Below are 5,569 nucleotides of genomic sequence, written 5' to 3'. Positions count from 1 at the left end.
TTTTTTTTCTATGTAAAATTACTCAAATTAACCTAGGTTAATTTTAGTCCAAACTCGTTCTGATATGTACCTAGTGTGAGACAAACTCGTTATGACCCGACACTCAACCCAAATCGGTCATCACTTCTTGCTATGCATACACATGACTAATGCCCATAATGGCATCATTTGGCAACAAACAAATGTATATAAAAGGCACAAATACATCAAAACTCCCATACTTTGGCCATCTTATTCAACAACATAATCCAAATACACCTCTCATTAACTCTTTAAACTACACAAAAAACCCCGGAAACATTAACAAGATAACACCGATAGGCGTTCTCCGAAAGAATCTGTTTAGCTATATTAGCTCTTATTCGGTTGACCCATTTACAAACGTCGCGCCAACCCAGTAAAACACTTTAATTACTACCCGTCCTCCCTTTTTCTTGTTAAAATAGGTATGATAATTACAGATAAAACAACATAAAGGGAGGACGAATGTAAGAAAGAAAGATAAAAAGGGTCTACTTTACTTTTTCTTTAATAACTTTATCTCTTTATTCAAATGAGCCGATTACTTTCGAGTTGTGATGGTTGTTTGAACTGTTGCTTTGCTTGGTGATGTGACCAATACGCGTGTGCGGCTAGCACCCGATCCAAGAGTTGTTGTGGCACAGGCTCGCCTCTTCTTTGTTGCGGTGATATTCTTGCAGTGTGAACCAGTGTTTTCCACTTATCCTGCATCATGGACCAATCAAAACATGCCACGTGTCATAATGTACCAATCAAGTAGAGCATTTACCTTCAAATCGACATAAGTGCGATGCTTTGCATTATCAAAGGCTCGTAATTTGACATCACGCCATCTGAAATATCAAAAAACAGATTAAAATAAACGGTTTATTCTATAAAACTTTAATATAATTTTAAAATAAGCGCACCTTCCGGTTCCAAGCTTCTCAACGGCTTGAACCAACGCTTCAACCTCTGAAACCGAAAAGGTCGACGAATTCTTCTTTGCGCCACCTCAGACCGCTTGCATTTCCTTAATGGAACCGCAGCCAGTGCCCTTGGGTGGTTCATAGCTGGGACCATGACCAAAGCCCTTGTGTCCGTGCCACTTTTGTGATCCATAGATAGAGTGGGTGGTGACGGTGCCGAGTCATGGTCACTTTCAACCGAACCACCATAGTTTGCCATGGGTGTATCCGGTGAGGCATGAGGTGGTACCACTGGTTGAACCACCAACTTGTTGCTTATATTTGGTGCCGGTGTATACCTAATACCATATCAGAAAAACAAAGTTTTAGTTAATGGGTCGATTTAAAATATTTTTATCTATAACGGGTCAAAAATTGCCAAAAAGTGTTATTTACATGCACAAACCTTTTAACTCAATTTATTTAAGAAACTGAATCGTTATTGAACTAATATATTCTTTGTAATCTTAGTTGACACATTAACTACTTAAAAAAAGGAAAAAGGTGTTCTGGGTCAACCCAGCCCTGATTTGACCTGCAAAAAAGCACACATTTTGACCCAAACCCGTATTGAGCTGTTACCCAATTGTTCTGACCCGCCCATTTCCCCACCACTAATTATACGTAAAACTTAATAAAGATTTGGGCCAAAACTGTTTGGGTCAACTCACGCCATTTTGACTCGCACAAAATTACCCATTTTGATTTTGAGCCTTTACCTAATCTTTCTGACCCGCCTATTTCCATCGCTAATTATGTAAAAGCTAAAAAAGATTCGGACCAAAAAGTGTTTTGGGTCAACCCAACCTTGATTTGACCCTCACAAATTATCCATTTTGACCCGAACCAGTTTCAAGCTGTTACCTAATATTTCTGGCCCACCTTTTTTCCCACCACTAACAATATGGAGAAGTTGAAAAATATTTGGAACAAAAAGTGTCTTGGGTCAAACCGCCCCGTTTTGACCCGCACAAATTTACCCAATTTGATGGGAGCAAGTTTTTAGCAGCCCATTTTGCCACCTCTTAACTACCGCCATGAATATATACCTTATTAAGGGCTTAGGCATGCCGGGAGTTAGTTGAACCGGTTGATCTTTATGGCATAAAGATGGCTGATTTTGCAAATTATTAGGTTCCAATGTGAAACCTAATGCATCTAGCTTGTTATGAATGCCGGTTTGTAGCAAAGTTTTCTCATCATCTCTAATTTTTTTCCCTTGAAGCAACACACCAACATGTAGATCACTGCTAAGCAAGGAAGTCACAGCCTCCATAACGGTCCTCTGTTGAAAAAAATAAGTCAAACAAAGTCAACTCATGACTATTTGGATTGCAAATCATAATAATCAGTTTTATTATAATGTCAAAAGACAGAAACACATCCAAATATTATCTTTTACACAGGGAAACACAATAAAGACAATACCTTTAGAGAACCAACGGTTGCAGTTTTTGGTAACTCAAAGAAAAGCTCGGGTACTCGAAAAGATTTTATCTTCAGTTTCACTGAGTAAACGCAAAAATATCTTTCACATGTGAACTTTGACTAGATACCGATAATTTAACTGAAAGGCGTTTATTACCATGGGAATCCCGAGACTGAAAAGCGGGATTTTGCTTTGATAATAATCCCAATGTTTTCGTACCTATCAATCACAAAAATGAAGAACACATATGAAGTAGAATATAGTATTTGGAATGTGATCATGCTGTTTAATGTGGTGATAATCATATAATAACCCGTTTTAGTGTTTAACAAATTCTGTTTATTTTTTAAAAAAGTTAATCCATATCAACGGATTAATTTTATATATCAGAAACAGAATATGTTTATACAAACATTAACACTAATCATTATTTATAAAAGTCACAATAATCAGATAATCAATTTGTAAAAATGCGACAAACCTCCTTCAGATTTGACACCCGAACTAAACCCGTTATCGATTGGATCCTTTCGAGGCGGGCTAGGTTTAGCTTCACTATCAACCACATCATTGTTATTCGAAAAATTATGTAGTTCATAGAGTCGTCTTTTCTTAAAAGGATAATCCTTCATTGACCTTTGTCTTTTGAAGCATGTTTTCTTGTTACTATAAACATCTGCATTGAATGTTTACATAATTCATATATTAATAAGTAACCAAAATGACAAAGCAATCAAAAGTTCAAAACCACTCACCATCATCACAATTCACATCCTCGTTCAATTTCGGGCCTGTTTTCCAATATTTAGATGCCAAAAACCGTCTAATCCTTCGATCTCCAATACGCGGTGGTTGCTTAAAGTTCTTATTAACATTCAGAGTGACCCCAGAAAATTTTTCATCATCATCATTTTCTCTAACAACTAAATTTACATTATCTTTGCAAAATGGAAACTTGACATTATTATTATTATTATTATAATTATTGTTATTATTATCTATACTATGAACCGCCAGTGGCTTTGGCTTTGGAGCCTCATGTGTTATCGGTTTACTATTCCTTTCGTCTGTTTTGACGCTAAACGGGACTTTGACTTTGACCTTGTCAATCTTTGACTTCTCCGAGCAATCAGAAACAGTTATACCTGATGACGGTCCTGAATTAGAATCTTGAATCGCAGGTGCTTGTGATATTATTTCAGACACAAAAAAACTCCTATTGCAGCTTCCTTGATCACAAATGTTAATATTCAAAGGGGCATTATCGACATTTTGTTGTTGAATCTTTGTAGCCGAATCTTTAACGGATTCAGATTCCTTTTCACCACCCTCCTGCAGTAGCTTTCCAGCTACCGTAGCCAGTAAATCAAACGCACACATTTGCTTGTTATTGTTATTATTACTGTTATTGTTACTATTACTGATAATGTTACTGTCTTCGATTTTCTTCCAAGATGGAACCCTCCTCTATATAAACATAAAAACAAAAGAAACAAAATTATTTCAAGATTATGAAGAAAAAAGAATATATTCTTATATTAATGAAATGTTTACCGTGGCTGATCTGGCAGCCCGGGGAACCGCTTTTGCAACACCATGTCTTAGTGATCATATCAAGAAAACCTACTTAAACACCAAAGAAAGCATTTTTAATAAAAAAATACTAAAAAAATAAAAAATATAAGCATTCACAATCATCAAACATAACACATAGATCACAAACACAAAACAAAATTTTCATAATCAAATCTTAAATGTCATAAAACACATAATTTTCATATAAAATTTTAAAATCTAAAAAAAAAACCTGAACTTGAAGATGATAAAGGGTATGTATGATAAATGATGGAATTAACAGAATTCAAAACCCTCAAAAAGCCCTGAAGAATAATAACATAACAAAACTCATAGAGGCATTTTAACAAACACCTGGTGGACACCATAATCAGTGAACAATAAACAACACCAATTCACATTATAAACCAAATTCCCACCAAAATTCACACGTTACACGTCAGATCGCACCCACCAAACGCAAATTATCCGATAAATTCAAGCTCAATTTCAGTCACATTCAATAATAATAATAATATCATTACCCCAGCACATTCCTTCAAATTCATCGATTCATCTTTATTACGTCGTCGGAATCCAAATTCAATCTTCTCTTGTTTCAAATCCTCAAAACGACGACGTAGAACAACAATATTATTAACAACAATAATAATAATATCAATATTAACAACAACAACAATAATAATATTAATAATAAGAAAAACCTCTGAAGGGCTTAAACCCCCCAGCAGTTTATACTCATTGACCCTTGTGGTTCTAACTGCCTTCTAAACTTACACACACCCTATAAGACCGCTTCTACCACGCCAGATGCATCCACGTGCCACCACCTACGCCAATCTACGGTTCTCACTACCTTAGTGCCATCGAAAACAACGTTGGGTCACAGAGTTAGTAAGGGTAGTTTGGGGTTTTCAGGTGGTTGTTGTTTATAGAAAGTAAACTGTTCAACTAATGTTGACCCTGTTTGCTTAAATTTATGACCTTTTTATTCTATGGATGTCGTCTTTTTCGTGTTTATTTTTTATTTATTTAAAATTTAAATGTTTAATTTTATTTAGTTAATGTCAATTTAATGATTGAATTAAAAAAAGGAAAAATTCTTATAAAAGGTGTTTTCAAGATATCCCGCCTACTTCAAGTTTCCAATTTTGTCCCTTTGCTATCTCGTCGCCGACGGCATGATAGCGAACACCGACGATGCGTTACTGAAACAAAAAGGATAACGACACGTGGTTGGAACCTGGCCGGAATATGCGTTATGTTGCTAACGTAGGGTAGCAGCGATGCGTTATGATACTAACGTAGGGTATCAGCGATGCGTTATGTTTCTAACGTAGGGTATCAGCGATGCGTTATGTTGCTAACGTAGGGTAGCAGCGAGGCGTTATGTTGCTAACGTAGGGTAGCAGCGATGCGTTATGTTGCTAACGTAGGGTAGCAGCGATGCGTTATCCACTAACGCATCGTGGAACCCCTGCTTTAAACCTATTCCGGCCACGTGTCGTTATCCTATTTGTTTCGGTAACTTATCGTCGGTGTTCGCTATCATATCGTCGACAACGAGATACCAAAGGGACAAAGTTGGAAACTTGAA

At 36.4% G+C, this 5,569-nt stretch overlaps 1 pseudogene across 1 annotated transcript; it reads right to left on the bottom strand.

The window, feature by feature from the left end:
• Positions 1-204: 204 nt before the first annotated feature.
• Positions 205-3,995, bottom strand: LOC143610842 (telomere repeat-binding protein 5-like; annotated as a pseudogene). The gene is made up of 9 exons (XR_013149658.1): positions 3,952-3,995; positions 3,153-3,859; positions 2,879-3,073; positions 2,554-2,616; positions 2,397-2,476; positions 2,018-2,253; positions 930-1,267; positions 791-854; positions 205-726 (listed from the first exon to the last, which is right to left on the bottom strand). The product of XR_013149658.1 is annotated as a telomere repeat-binding protein 5-like (transcript).
• Between the last annotated feature and the right edge of the window lie 1,574 nt (positions 3,996-5,569).

The sequence above is a fragment of the Bidens hawaiensis genome, unplaced genomic scaffold, assembly GCF_021521415.1.
Source record: "Bidens hawaiensis isolate Kalapana, Puna unplaced genomic scaffold, B.hawaiensis_p1.1 tig00028291_1, whole genome shotgun sequence".
NCBI classification, from domain to species: Eukaryota; Viridiplantae; Streptophyta; class Magnoliopsida; order Asterales; family Asteraceae; genus Bidens; species Bidens hawaiensis.
The sequence above is the reverse complement of the archived record's forward strand: the minus strand, read 5'-3'. Positions and strand labels throughout refer to the sequence as shown.